The sequence below is a fragment of the Hyperolius riggenbachi genome, chromosome 8 (genome assembly GCF_040937935.1).
Source record: "Hyperolius riggenbachi isolate aHypRig1 chromosome 8, aHypRig1.pri, whole genome shotgun sequence".
Lineage (NCBI taxonomy): Eukaryota > Metazoa > Chordata > Amphibia > Anura > Hyperoliidae > Hyperolius > Hyperolius riggenbachi.
In genome coordinates this window covers 231,531,262-231,547,242 of record NC_090653.1, presented here as the reverse complement: position 1 = coordinate 231,547,242, position 15,981 = coordinate 231,531,262, and the positions used below count along the sequence as shown (strand labels likewise).

Sequence of the window (15,981 nt, the reverse complement as noted above, 5' to 3'; positions counted from 1 at the left end):
CAAAGGAGTATAAGAAATTGTGATAGCCTGTTACCCTCAGAACAGGAGCGCAAGTTTTGGAATATTTCGGGGAACAGCTTCCTGCTGGTGTGGCGTCCTGCGGGAAGAGGCGGGGCCTATCGCGGCTAGAAGCAGCCAAAGGGGCCTTTTTATGGGAATTTAAAGTGTGTGTGTGTGTGGGGGGGGGGGGGGAAGGGGTGCTTGGGCACCCGGAACCCACCCCTCTGCACGAGCCTGGTGATGGCACAGAAAGCACCCCATACACATTTATAAATGTAAATATTATTACATCTAATTTATATCTTTTATTCAATCGTTTTTGAAGGGATTGTGCCAAAATCGAACATACTGCTTATTGTCTCTCCTCCCCATCACTGCTGTTCTCCCTCCTTACCCCTCCCACTCCATTGCACACTGCTCATTGTCCCTTGCTCAGTCTCTGCCCGACACTATTGTTCTCCCTCCTTACTCCTCCCATTCCATTGTGCACTGCTCATTGTCCCTCCCCATCCTCTGCCCAACACTATTGTTCTCCCTCCTTACTCCTCCCATTCCATTGTGCACTGCTCATTGTCCCTCCCCCATCCTCTGCCCAACACTATTGTTCTCCCTCCTTACTCCTCCCATTCCATTGTGCACTGCTCATTGTCCCTCACCCATCCTCTGCCCAACACTATTGTTCTCCCTCCTTACTCCTCCCACTCCATTTTGCACTGCTCATTGTCCCTCCCCCATCCTCTGCCCAACACTATTGTTCTCCCTCCTTACTCCTCCCATTCCATTGTACACTGCTCATTGTCCCTCCCCCATCCTCTGCCCAACACTATTGTTCTCCTCTCACTCCATTGTACACTGCTCATTGTCCCTCACCCATCCTCTGCCCAACACTATTGTTCTTTCTCCAGGAGTGTAGCAATAGGGGGTGCAGAGGTTGCAACTGCACCGGGGCCCTTTGGCCCGAGGGGCCCTCCCTCAACTTCAGTATTAGCTCTCTATTGGTCCTGTGCTCATAATAATCACTTCTATAGATACTTTGAATACTGGTAATCATTAACAAACTGCTCCCCATCCCCTTCTTGCACCGCTGTAGTTGTCATTGGCAGGTTTTGGTGCGCCGTATCAATTGTTATCTATAGAATGCTTGGGGGCCCCAATGTAAAACCTGCATCGGGGCCCACAGCTCCTTAGCTATGCCACTGACTTTCTCCTTACCCATCCTGCTCCATTGTGCGCTGCTCATCATCCATCTGCCCCCCTCAATAGTGAAAAAAATCTGCCCAATATCAGGAACCCACCTGTCGCCCATGGGACCGATTCCTGATCCTTGCCAAGCGACTGTGATTGAATGTGTGTACCTAGCTTTAATTGAATATCGAATGGAACAGTGCTATTGCTATGTACTGCTTAATGCAGGACACTGCAGTGTGTTGGTTGCATGTACACTTTGCACACACACACACAATTCTGCCAGCACTCGAGTGAGGCTCCTTGCGCGCTATGGACATTATTCAATTCACTTTTTCTCCTATGTTTTCTCCTAGCAGATAATGTTTCATCTTCTGTTTAACCTCCTTGGCGGTTATCATGAGTCAGGCTCAGGGTGGAAAAAACAAGCCAGAAGTAGTAACCCCGAGCGTGACTCGTGGTAGCTGACAGCAAGACTGTGCAAAGCATAGCGCATTTTCACTCACCTCCTCGGGGATCCACACGCCGGCAGCCATTCTCCTTCCTGTCCTCCGAGTCTCTGCATCTCTCGGGTGAGATTGCTGTTTGTCATCATGACGACAGAAAGCGATCTCACTACAGGATTACAACGCCATCTGGAGGACGGAGGGAGAACTTCAGCGTTGGATACCAGGGAGGTAAGTGCTGGGGCTGCTACAGCTCTCTCAGCGGTGTGATTTTAGGGTCTAAAAGCCTGCAAAAATATTGCACCGCTTTTAGACCCTAAAATCTGGAAAGAATCATAAAGCCAGGGGTGGGTGGGGGGTTAAAATAGCTTTTTAGCACCCTGCAATTGCAAAACTACCAAAGAGTAGGTGAAAAAATAAAATATTTTCTTGCTTGCCAGTGTCACGGTCACTTACCTGTCTGGACGAGGCGGCTGGCACTTACGGATGCTGCAGGTGTTCTGGTGTATGCTGGTGGGTCCCTTACGGGTCCTGGCAGGGTGCACACTGGGCTCCGTGTGTGGCAGTGGAGACATCGGTGCTCGGCGACGCTGGTGTGATACTGTGCGCATGCGCGCCCGAAGGGCCGCCTGTTCATGCATCTTTTATGGGTTTGTGCGTGCGTTTGTTCAGCGTGATTGCGTCTGGTTGTCTGCGTCATCGCGTACGGACGTACGCGTCATAGCGTGCGTCCGTCGCGTCATCGCGTGCACCGGATGCGTCATTGCGTGCAGACGTTCGTGTCTTCCCGCCAAACGGCCTATTTAAGTCTGGAGAATGCCACCATTCAGTGCTGTAGTATTGCAGCTAGTTTTGGTGTGTGTTCCCGTGCGTGATCTTTGTATCTGCCTGTTCCTGATCTCATGTTGCTGACCCTGGCCTGGCTGACTTCCCGACTTGCTACCGACTCCTGCTACGTACGACTGCCCGCTCTGTTGCCGACCTCTGCCTGTCTGAGTACCCGTCTGTTGCCGACCTCTGCCTGTCTGAGTACCCGTCTTGTTGCCGAATTTCTGCCTGTTCACGGATCCGCCTCAGCATCTGCTCCTGCTTGGAATCAAGTCCTGAAACCCGCCTGGAAGCTGAGTCCTTGCACATCCAGACTCAGCACGCGGGAGCGCTTCAGTTCCTGTCTGGTGACACCATTGGATCTGCTAGCGCTCCTGCCCCGTACTAGCTGTGGAACCCTGTTCCCATTCCAGGGTACAAAGTTAGTAAGTGGCAAGAGTAGCTGCCCTCAGCACATCGGTCTCCAGCTCCCAAGGTACGTCACAAAAATACTACAGCCAAAGATGGAGACCGCTGAGGCAGCAAATATACTGAGTACCTTATGCAAACAAGTTACCGCACTCACGGAGGCCATTAAAGAACTACAAGCTGGTCATGTGCAACTCGAAGGCCGGATTAATACCCTGCGTACTGGGGAATCTCCGTCACCTCCTGCTTCGGCACCTCAAGTAGTTCCAGTACCTGCCTCTGCTCCAGTGGAACCGGTTCCCGTGATCCCTGCAGTAAACCCGGAACCTCGAGTACCTATACCAGAACGCTTCACAGGGGACCGTTCCAAATTCCGCTCCTTCCGCCATGCATGTCAGCTCTACTTTGCACTGCAACCTCGCACCTTTTCTAACGAGGAAACAAAAGTAGGATTTATCATTTCCCTACTACAGGAAGAACCACAGTCATGGGCCCACAGGTTAATGGAGCAAAAACACCAGTGTTTAAGTTCTATGGAGCAATTCTTTACTTCTATGGCAGTGTTGTACGATGATCCCCAGCGTAGTGTTACAGCTGAACTTGCCATCCGCAACCTAAAACAAGGTCGTAAACCAGCGGAAGAATACACTACTGAATTCAAACGTTGGGCATCAGATACCGATTGGAATGAGTCAGCCCTGAAACATCAATATCGTCTGGGATTATCTGAGTATCTGAAAGATGAACTGGCTCGAGTGGGAGTATCCAGTACCTTGGACGAATTGATTACCACTGCCATTCAGATAGACCGACGCTTTCGGGAACGTCAACTGGAGAAATCAATGCCCTGCTCTGCCCGTACTTCTTGGCTTCCTGTAAACCAGTCACCATCTCCGATCTCTGCTTCCACTGATGATCAACCTGAGCCCATGCAACTTGGAGTCATGCGTGCCCCATTAACCAATGAAGAAAGAACCCGCAGGCGCCAGGGAAATCTATGCTTTTACTGCGGAAATCCGGGACATTTTCTAAGGAACTGTCCAGTTCGTCCAGCGGGTAAGGAGTATCTTCAGAAAGCTCAAACTCCACCCAAGTACATTCCATCCACGGCTCATACTCATTTTAATATCTCTATTCTCTTTCAGTTTCCCGGAAGAACCCTTAAGACTTCTGCTATAATAGACTCTGGAGCCTGCAGCTGCTTCATGGATAAAGTTTTCGCCACAACTCATCAAATACCAGTGCAATCCCGAAAAGAATTATTACACATACATCTAGCAGATGGGTCCACCATCAGCTCTGGACCTGTAAACACTGAGACCCTGCCATTACTTACCTCTACCTCCGCAGATCATCAAGAATGGCTCAAATTCGACCTAGTGTCTTCCCCAGTATATCCTATTATTTTAGGCCTACCTTGGCTCCGGGCTCACAATCCTGCTATCAACTGGGCCACAGAAGAAGTTAAGTTCACCTCCACCTACTGTAATAGTTGTTGTTTTCAGCAAGTCTCAGAAGCTTCTGGCCCGTTACTTTGTACCTCTACCTTGGCAGATGAAGTTCCAGTACAGTATCACGACTATCTTGATGTATTTGACAAGAAAGGAGCCGATCAACTTCCTCCACACCGACCATACGATTGCCCAATTGACCTAATAGAAGGAGCTACCATACCTTTTGGAAGGATGTTTCCACTTTCCGATCCTGAACAGGAGGTACTAAAGCAATATATTCAAGAAAATCTGAGGAAAGGATTTATTAGGCCTTCAGTCTCTCCTGCTGGAGCTGGGATATTTTTTGTCCAGAAGAAAGACGGCACATTAAGACCATGTATTGATTATCGGGCCTTGAATAAAGTTACGATTAAGAATCGCTACCCCCTTCCACTTGTACCAGAACTATTTCAAAAATTACGAGAAGCTACAATATTTACAAAGCTGGATCTTCGAGGGGCCTATAATTTAGTCAGGATGAGAGAAGGAGATGAGTGGAAAACGGCTTTCAGATCACGCTACGGACATTTTGAATATTTAGTAATGCCGTTTGGTCTGTGTAACGCTCCAGCCACTTTTCAACACTTCATTAACGATATACTCAGGGATTTCCTCGATCAATTCATCATTGTTTACTTAGATGATATTCTTATTTTTTCTACATCTCTGGAGATTCATCGTCATCAAGTTGGACAGGTACTTGTACGTCTACGGCTGCATAAGTTATACGTGAAAGTAGAAAAGTGTGAATTTGAAAAGGAGTCAATTCAGTTTCTGGGATTTATCATCTCCGCCAATGGACTTGTTATGGACCCTCAGAAGATTCAAGCCGTTCGTGATTGGCCAGCTCCAGACAATAAAAAGGCGGTACAAAGATTTATTGGTTTTGCCAATTTTTATCGAAGATTTATTAAGAATTTTTCTGCTACTATTCTTCCAATCACACGACTTACTCGTCAAAATCATCACTTCTCCTGGACTCAAGAAGCCCAAGTGGCCTTTGATGAGTTAAAGAGACATTTCACCACAGCACCTGTACTAAAGCATCCTGATCCTGCCTTACCCTTCATCTTGGAAGTGGACGCTTCTGAATCCGCAGTTGGGGCAATACTCTCTCAGAGACATGGAATCAAGGCCCTCCTTCACCCTGTGTCTTTTTTTTCCAGGAAATTGTCTGATTCAGAAAGGAACTATGATGTCGGTGAAAGGGAGTTATTAGCCATCAAAGATGCTTTAGAAGAATGGCGTTATTTGTTGGAAGGTGCTTTGCATACTATACTCATATTTACAGATCACAGAAACCTGGAATATCTTAAAACAGCTAGAAGACTGAATCCCAGACAGGCCAGATGGGCTTTGTTTTTCTCAAGATTTTCATTCCATATTACATATAGACCTGGATCGAAGAATACTAAACCCGATGCCCTTTCTCGTATGTTCCCGGATGATCAGCCTCAGGTCAGTCCAGATACAATATTGTCCAACAAGAACTTTTTGATCATGCAACCAGACATTATAAAACAGTTACAACTAACACCAACAGATATCTCAGAGGAAGTTAAATCTAACCTTGTCCAGAAACAGGATCTTTGGTATCATAATGATAGAATCTTTGTACCTGAAGAAACACGAGTAAAGGTATTTCAACTCTGCCATGACCATCAACTAGCAGGACACTTTGGATTTTCTAAAACTTTGGATTTGCTCCGAAGATACTTTTGGTGGCCAGGACTCAGGAGGGATTGCAGGATGTATGTCTCAACCTGTACTGTTTGCAACCGCTCAAAAGGAACCCATCTCAAGTCTTGGGGTTTGTTGGAGCCTTTACCCATTCCTCCAAGACCATGGCACTCCATAACCATGGACTTTATCACCGAGTTACCCAAATCAAGTAATTGCAACACAATCTTTGTGGTGGTTGACAGACTTTCGAAGATGGCGCACTTTGTCCCAATGCAAGAGATTCCAACAGCACAAATAACCGCATCAACTTTCATTAAGGAAATTGTCCGTCTTCATGGTGTACCAGCAGACATCACTTCGGATAGAGGTGCACAGTTTACTTCCAGGTTTTGGACAGCCCTCTGCAAGATGCTGAACATTAAACTTTGCCTTTCTTCAGCCTATCATCCACAAACCAACGGCCAAACAGAACGGACTAACCAAACGCTGGAACAGTATTTAAGATGTTTTTCCTCATGTTCACAGGACAATTGGGTTCAGCTGCTTCCAGTAGCAGAATTTGCCTACAACAACTCCGTTCATTCCTCTACACAACAGTCTCCATTCTTCGCCAATTATGGTTTTCACCCATCATTTCTACCGAATTTGATTGCAGAGACTCCTGTTCCTGCTGCTGGAGAATTCATCAAATTATTACTTCAGAATCATACGGTTTTACAGAAGTCCATGGCACTAGCCCAAGCAACATTTAAGAAGAAGGCAGATGATCAAAGGAGAGGTGACTCTGATATGAATCCAGGGGACTTGGTCTGGTTATCATCAGTTAATCTCAAACTGTCCTGCCCGTCAAAGAAATTGGGACCAAAATTCATCGGTCCATTCCCCATCAAGAGGAAGATTGGCCAAGTAGCCTATGAGTTAGAATTACCCAGTAATCTGAAAGTACACCCGGTATTCCATGTATCTCTATTGAAACCTGTTCTCAAGGATCCTTTTCCTGGCCGAATCATGGCCCCTCCTCCACCTGTCTTGATTAATGGAGAAGAGGAGTTTGAGGTGGAGACTATTATGGACTCCAGAAGAAGAGGGAGAGGCATTCAGTACTTAGTGAAGTGGAAGGATTATGGGCCAGAGAATAATACATGGGAACCTGCCTCAAACCTACATGCTGATCGCCTGATTAAGGAATTTCATCAAAGATGTCCTGGTAAACCAGCTCCAAGGGGGCATCCGGAGGCTGCCCCTTAGAGGGGGGGTATTGTCACGGTCACTTACCTGTCTGGACGAGGCGGCTGGCACTTACGGATGCTGCAGGTGTTCTGGTGTATGCTGGTGGGTCCCTTACGGGTCCTGGCAGGGTGCACACTGGGCTCCGTGTGTGGCAGTGGAGACATCGGTGCTCGGCGACGCTGGTGTGATACTGTGCGCATGCGCGCCCGAAGGGCCGCCTGTTCATGCATCTTTTATGGGTTTGTGCGTGCGTTTGTTCAGCGTGATTGCGTCTGGTTGTCCGCGTCATCGCGTACGGACGTACGCGTCATAGCGTGCGTCCGTCGCGTCATCGCGTGCACCGGATGCGTCATTGCGTGCAGACGTTCGCGTCTTCCCGCCAAACGGCCTATTTAAGTCTGGAGAATGCCACCATTCAGTGCTGTAGTATTGCAGCTAGTTTTGGTGTGTGTTCCCGTGCGTGATCTTTGTATCTGCCTGTTCCTGATCTCATGTTGCTGACCCTGGCCTGGCTGACTTCCCGACTTGCTACCGACTCCTGCTACGTACGACTGCCCGCTCTGTTGCCGACCTCTGCCTGTCTGAGTACCCGTCTGTTGCCGACCTCTGCCTGTCTGAGTACCCGTCTTGTTGCCGAATTTCTGCCTGTTCACGGATCCGCCTCAGCATCTGCTCCTGCTTGGAATCAAGTCCTGAAACCCGCCTGGAAGCTGAGTCCTTGCACATCCAGACTCAGCACGCGGGAGCGCTTCAGTTCCTGTCTGGTGACACCATTGGATCTGCTAGCGCTCCTGCCCCGTACTAGCTGTGGAACCCTGTTCCCATTCCAGGGTACAAAGTTAGTAAGTGGCAAGAGTAGCTGCCCTCAGCACATCGGTCTCCAGCTCCCAAGGTACGTCACAGCCAGTGGCTTAAAAAGCATTTTATTGACAAGGTGTAAAAATATCAGCTAGAAAAAAGCTTAGGAGAAAATGTGAATTGAATCAGGCCCCATGTTGCATTGCAATGGACAATGTTTTAGCATTTCAATGCAGTGATATTCCTATGAGGCTGTCACAACGAGTGCATTGTGTTCCGTCGACATAATGTGCTGCATGCAGTGAGTATACAGGGTAACTTGGGCATTTACAGCGGCTGTGAAGGATACTTTTGATGGTGATGTATGCTTCACTGTATGAGGCGCATACATCACAGTTCTAACATGCTGGCTCTTCGGAAGCGTTGCATTACAATTCTATCACAACGCAACGTGAGCAGCGTGCAAGGAGCAATAAGATTGTCATTTTCCAAACAAAGCTTAAATCCCCCCCCCCCCTTCCAGAGCAGGGACAAGGTCCTCCAGCACCCAAGGTTGAGACAACAAAGTGCGCCCCTCCATGCCTCCCACTCCAGCCGTCGCACACTGATTGCTATTAGACTAAGAGGCACCCTAGGGCCCCCAACCACCTTAATCTCTAGTTATCTGGCTTGCAGTCACTGCCTTGTATCCCCTTTTCTTATTTCTCTCTGCTTCAAACACAATAGGGGAATGAAAGCTGTGCACTTCGCCCTGAGGCTGGAGCCTCTGTCGCCTCTGCCTCGGTCCGGCTCTGCCCCCCCCCCCCAAATTTTTAAGCAAAAATCAATCAAGATTTTATTAGATTTTCAGTAACTGGGTTTTAAATCAAATTGAACTTCTAATCTATTTAAAAAAAATATTAGTGTATGTGTAGATGCCCAGCCCCAGGGCAAACAGCTGCCACCCAGTCCACACAATCCGGGCTATCCCGTGGGGGAATTTCTACAGGCACAGTGCAATTGCTCTGAGGAGACGGGCTTAACAGCTGAGGTTAGTGTGGTTCCAGGTGGGTTATAGAAAAAGGGAAACATAGATCCCAGACAAGATATAGGGTAGGTTTTGTGCACATGTCTGCTGTTAGGGGCACCATCGATGAGAAACTTACTTTTGTCACAACTTCTAGTTCTGACTACAAAAAAGTCATTGATATCATTAAAAAAAATATCCTCCAGTGTTGGACAGGGATGAGGGTCTACAACCTTTCCTCCTTAGGTTTGCCAGTATGGGTGCGCAAATTCTTGGTCGCAGTGGCGTAGCTAAGGAGCTGTGGGCCCCGATGCAAGTTTTACAATGGGGCCCCCCAAGCACTCTATACATAACAATTGATACAGCGCACCAGAACCTGCCAAAGGCAACTACAGTGTCAGAGAGAGTGCAAGAAGGGGATGGGGAGCAGTTTGTTAATGATTACTTCTATTCAAAGTATCTATAGAAGTGATTATTACCAGCATAGGATCAATAGAGAGCTAATACTGCAGTTGAGGGAGGGCCTTGCGGGGCCCCTCTGGCCCAAGGGCCCCAATGCGGTCGCTACCTCTGTTGCTACGCCCCTGCTTGGTCGTCTTTTATCCCCAAATCTTTTTGACTCTGGATCTCAATCCTCAACATGTCTAGCTTTAGTGGGGTCTTTCAAATGTGGGGTGTCCACCTGCAGATATAGTCTAAATCCAGAATGTTGTGTTTTTCTCTAATTGTCTCAATTACCTAATGAAACAGTTTAACTGTCATTCTAAAAATGATATATATCTAAGTACCTATTATGCTGGGTACACACGATGAGATTTCCCGTTCGATTCCCGGATCGATTCGATTAAATCAAACATGTTCGATTGGATTTCGATCGATTTTTTCATGATAGGTATGCAAAATCGACGGAAAAAACGATCGAAATCCAATCGAACATGTTTGATTTAATCGAATCGATCCGGGAATCGAACGGGAAATCTCATCGTGTGTACCCAGCATGACATATGTTACCTTCAATACGTGGGGTGTACTATGAGACCACTGAGAGCCAGAATATCCAAGCACTATCTGAGAGCTGGAGGTCTTATTACGAACATTTCTAATGTTGCCAAACATTTTCTCAGAACACATGGGCGTGACATGTCCAATTTCTCTTTTCAGGGGACTGAGAGCGTCTTTTTGTCCAAAAGAGGAAGGGGCTTGCAGAGGAGAATACTTATGAGGGAAGCCCTGTGGAATTTCTGTTTGGGAACCAGAGTTCAGCAGGGTCTTAATGATAGATTGTATCTAGCCTTGGTCACATAAAGAAGTTTCAAATTATGTTTTCCCATACTCCTTATCCCCTCCTTTACTACGCCTACATCTCTCTCTCTCTCTCTCTCTCTCTCTGCTTCTGTTCTCTCCTTCTTTTTAAACATCGTCTTTTATATGTATTTTTGTGCCCTTTTATGCATATTTTAATGATATGTATTTGAACAGGTAAAGAATGTGACAATTGTATTGGGCCTATTTATTAGCCAATCCCCTCTCTGGTCATGTGAATTTTCTCTACGTCCTCTTTTATGGGAGGTGTGGGGCCAGCCCACTTTGCCATATCCTTTTCATCAGTGGCGTATCTAGGTAAGGCCTCGTTCACATCTGCTGCGCTGAAAAACGTGTTAAAGCGCATGGTAAAAAACGCATGCGCTTGTGCGCGCTTTAGTCCGCGTTTCTATGCGTTGCGCTGCGCTTCTTTAAAGCACGTTTTGCTTACTGTAGCAGCAGCAGTTGTCAATAAAACTTTGTTTTTGTATGTAAATGTATTTTTTTCTCCAATTAGGGGTAAAAAACGCATGCGCTTCTATGCGCTTGTACGCGCTTCTATGCGCTAAAAAAGCGGACCCATTCACTTGCATTGATGTGCGCTTTCCAGCTGAACGCACAGAAATGCATGCAACACTACGTTTCTGTAACGCTGCTCAGCGCAGCGCATAGATGTGAACCAGCTACATTTAGTTACATGGAAAAATCAATACCTTGCTGATCGCACAGGGCAGTGCGCTGTGGAAAGCGCACAGAAACGGCCCTGATGTGAACGAGGCCTAAGACAGCGCCCATGGCAAATTCTAAAATTGCCCCCCCCCCCCCCCCCCCCCAATGCACTCACACACCTACAATCAACAGCATCCTGTCTAACCTTTTTGGACAAGCTAACCCCATCATGCAAACAGAATACATGTGCACACACAAATACCAGAATGTAACAGTCACTATGAAATAAATTAGGTTATTCTTGATCCTCTGCCTCGAGTACTTTAAAGAGAACCTGAACTGAAAATAAAAAGTCAAAATAACAATACACAGGTCATACTTACCTCCTGTGTAGTCTACTACTCAATCTCTTTCTCCTCTCCTGCGTCCCATTTGTCCACTGTGATCAATGGATTTCTCGGTCCTCTATTTTAAAAATGGCCATAGCCTCCTGTCTTTGTACTTTGTATGTCCTTTGTAAAGCCGACCTGGCTTTATACTAAACAACAGATTTGGGCAAGCACCTTCCACTCTACCATACGTATGGGTAAGTAACACAGAGTGTGCAGAAAGGAACTATAAATAAATGTACATAGCAAAAGAGAAGTAGTTCCCTGAACACCGCACCACTCAATCAATGTTCAATAAATCAATCTTTATTCAGTACAAAAAGAATATAAAAACACTAAAAACAGAGTACAGGGGGGCACACAATAATCAAGGTATTATGTAGTAAATGAATAAGCCATACTGCCTGTTTTAACAACTCCTAATAAACAGTGACAAATTATCTGCACGTAAATACACAATCAAGAAACCCCCACAAACGTAAGGTCAGCCTCAAGTATATAAATTCATGTGTGCATTTGAATAAAGTGCATAGTGCAATCAGAGGATAATGCCAAAAAACAACCATCCAATAAGTAAATATAAAGAATAAAAACCAAAGTGCAAGGTTAGACCCCTAAGGGAAAAACAAGGTACAGTGAGAGCTGAAAGAAGCTCTCACTGTACCTTGTTTCTCCCTTAGGGGTCTAACCTTGCACTTTGGTTTTTATTCTTTATATTTACTTATTGGATGGTTGTTTTTTGGCATTATCCTCTGATTGCACTATGCACTTTATTCAAATGCACACATGAATTTATATACTTGAGGCTGACCTTACGTTTGTGGGGGTTTCTTGATTGTGTATTTACGTGCAGATAATTTGTCACTGTTTATTAGGAGTTGTTAAAACAGGCAGTATGGCTTATTCATTTACTACATAATACCTTGATTATTGTGTGCCCCCCTGTACTCTGTTTTTAGTGTTTTTATATTCTTTTTGTACTGAATAAAGATTGATTTATTGAACATTGATTGAGTGGTGCGGTGTTCAGGGAACTACTTCTCTTTTGCTATATTGCCGACCTGGCTTGCCCGACCTTGAGAACTATCTCCCCAGTTAAGAGATAGTTCACAGATCAGTCAGTGACATCCTCCTATTGGTGTCACTCACGCTCTGGTCCTTTCCTCTCCCAGTCTGACTCCTCCCTGCGGGAGATTCTCAGGCTGCTGAAAGGTACTCATTCTCTAGTGCAGTATTCCTTACTGCCTTTGTACCTGTCCTCCAGATATTGTTCTCAAAGTATTACTGTTGCACCAAACACTCATATCACTCAGGTGTCCAGAGGTTAGTAATATATCTGATTATCGGTGATACTGCAGATCATCAATGATCAGGTATATATCTGTATTTTTGGTGATACTGCAGATCACCAATAATCAGACCCTCTCTGTGTTACACCGATCGTTACAGAACGGCAGACCAAATGCAAATGGACGCACTCACCAGCCGTCTGGGCACACTTACCACTTTTGTGGAAAACATCAATATAGTGCTGGGCAGCCACCAGACGTTAATGGACGCTTTGTCTGGATCTATACAAACCCTCCAGACGGCTGTGAAGGAAGTGCGATCTCCTCCTAGCACAGACATACGTATGCCTGTACCTGAAAAATGTTCTGGTCACAGATCTGACTTCCGAAATTTTAGAAGTAGAGTGTTATCATACTTTGAGTTAAGACCTAATTCTTCAGGAACTATGGCCCAAAGGGTTATCTTTATTAAAACCTTGTTATCTGGCGATTCTCAGACCTGGGCGTATAGCCTTCCCATCAGTCACCAGGCCCTAACCTCTGTAGAGGAATTTTTTAAAGCTATGGCTATAATTTACGATGATCCGGACATTGCCTCGACTTCTGAGCGGAAGCTCAAACTCTTACGTCAAGGCAAGAGTTCGGTTGAAGATTATGCTGCTGAATTTAGGAGATGGTCAGTATCGGCCAGGTGGGACACATTTGCCCTTCTAGATTGTTTTTTATCAAGGTTGTCAGACGAGGTCTCCGATCTTATGTTAAGTCAGCCGGAACCTAAGTCCATCGATGAGGCCATTTCATCGGCCATCAGGATAGATCGCCGGCTGCGCTATCAGAGACAGACTCGGGGTAAAAACCATGTGAGAATGGTGTCCCACGCTGCACCCCCAGTGACTCCACCTCCACCCGCTTCACCTCCACCAGAGCCAATGCAGATTGGTCGGTCAAAGTTGTCTCAAGTGGACCGGAAATGCAGAATATCAGAGCATCTCTGTCTTTATTGTGCAGAGGGGGGTCATAGAGTGCAGAATTGCCCTAAGAAGTCGGGAAACGCTACTGCCTAGGTGTAGTCGGGGGTGATACCCTAGGCATGCAATTTTTTACCCCTAGATGATAAACGTTTGCTTCTTCCCTGTACTATTTCGTGGGAAGATAGGTCTGAAGTCACTGAAGCCTTCATTGACTCGGGCTCAGCGGCTAATTTTATGGATTATGAATTTGCAAAAAAGTTGGGTATTCCGGTCACCCCGGTAAAACCACAGATACAGGTTACTGCAGTAGATGATTCCCCTCTGCAGGGTAACAGTCCTCTGTCACAGACTCCAGAAGTGGGAGTCACTATCGGGGTGTTGCATAGAGAAAATTTGTTTTTGTGTGTGTTACGAATGTCAACCTCCACGATCATTCTTGGCATGCCTTGGTTACAACTTCACTCACCTCAGATTAACTGGGCCACTGGTCAGCTAACAAGCTGGTCTTCCCATTGTTTTCATCATTGTTTAGCGAAGGTAACCTTGGGTGAGACCAAGATTCACGTGGAAGGATTGCCAGATCAGTATTCTGAGTTTGCAGATGTGTTTTGTCCTAAATCGTCCGATAAACTTCCTCCACACCGCCCTTTCGATTGTCCTATTGATCTCCGGTCTGGTTGTATGCCCCCTAGAGGTCATCTCTACAATTTATCTGGGGCCGAAAAGTTGGCCATGCAGGAATATATCCGTGAAAACTTAGCTAAAGGGTTCATTCACCCTTCCCGGTCGCCTGCTGGAGCAGGTTTCTTTTTTGTAAAGAAAAAAGACGAAGTCCTTCGGCCGTGCATTGATTATCGGGCCTGAATAAAATCACAGTAAAAAAATCGCTATCCATTGCCTTTAATAGACGATTTATTTACTCAGGTCACCAATGCTAAGATTTTCTCTAAGTTGGATTTGCGGGGTGCATACAACCTGGTACGGATCAGAGAGGGCGATGAATGGAAGACAGCCTTTAACACACTCGATGGGCATTACGAATACCTGGTGATGCCCTTCGGGTTGTGTAACGCCCCGGCCGTCTTTCAGGAGCTCATTAATGAGGTGTTCAGAGAGGTTTTAGGCAAATTTGTCCTGGTATATTTGGATGATATACTAATCTTCTCAGCCAACCTCTCAGAGCATAGGGATCATGTCAGATTTGTGTTGCGCAAGCTAAGACAAAACATGTTATATGCCAAGTTGGAGAAATGCATTTTTGAGGTAACATCTGTCACCTTTCTGGGGTACATAATTTCTACCTCGGGCCTTTCTATGGACCCTGCCAAGGTCTCTGCTGTTCTGGAGTGGCCTCAGCCGGTGGGACTGAAGGCTCTCCAGAGATTCTTAGGGTTCGCTAACTACTATAGAAGGTTCATAAAGGGGTACTCCACAGTCATCGCACCCCTCACCAGCCTCACAAAGAAAGGGTCAGATACTAACCACTGGTCCTCCGAAGCTCTTGCTGCTTTCTCCACCCTAAAGGAATTGTTTTGTACTGCACCCATTTTGAGACACGTCGACATCTCCTATCCCTTTATTGTGGAGGTAGATGCCTCAGAGGTTGGGGTAGGGGCTGTGCTGTATCAGCGTTCTGGGTTGCAGGGAAGGTTACACCCGTGTGCCTATTTCTCTCGTAGATTTTCACCCGCAGAGAAAAACTACGATATAGGCAACAGGAAGCTCCTAGCCATTAAATTGGCCTTTGAAGAATGGCGTCATTGGCTAGAAGGAGCAGAACATACGATTACAGTTTACACTGATCACAAAAATTTGGAATACATCGAGGGGGCTAAGAGATTGAGTCCCCGACAGGCTCGGTGGTCACTGTTTTTCTTGAGATTCAGATTTATAATTACGTATACCCCGGGTAGTAAAAACATTAAAGCAGACGCTTTATCCAGATGTTTTGAGCCAGAGACAGCACAGCCCTCAGACCCAGAGACTATTCTCCCACAGAAAGTGGTGTTGGCAGCCACAGAGACCTGGAGGAACTGGACTGAAACTTTAAGTCCCTTCCAGCAGGATGTCCCTGAAGGAAAGCCTGAAGGGGTTATGTTTGTACCGTTGCCATTCCGCCTCCAGATATTGCAGATGTTCCACTCCCACAAAAATGCTGGACATCCTGGTGCCACCAGAACACAGGACCTTGTTGCTAGGTGTGCATGGTGGCCTTCATTGGCAACTGATTGCAAGGAGTATGTGAGAGAATGTGCAGTGTGTGCAAGAAGTAAACCCTCCCGTC

General features: G+C 46.3%; 1 protein-coding gene across 3 annotated transcripts in view; it reads right to left on the bottom strand.

Moving 5' to 3' along the window:
* CACNA1F (calcium voltage-gated channel subunit alpha1 F) overlaps positions 1 to 15,981 on the bottom strand; it is a 349,606-nt gene that overhangs the window by 329,254 nt on the left and 4,371 nt on the right. The window contains exon 1 of one of the 3 annotated variants that reach the window (XM_068248314.1): positions 1,692 to 1,771. The exons of the other annotated variants lie outside the window; for them this stretch is intronic. The gene's annotated coding sequence lies outside the window, so the exon portion shown is untranslated. Of the gene's footprint in view, positions 1 to 1,691; positions 1,772 to 15,981 lie in introns of those variants that run through there. 3 annotated transcript variants of the gene reach the window in all.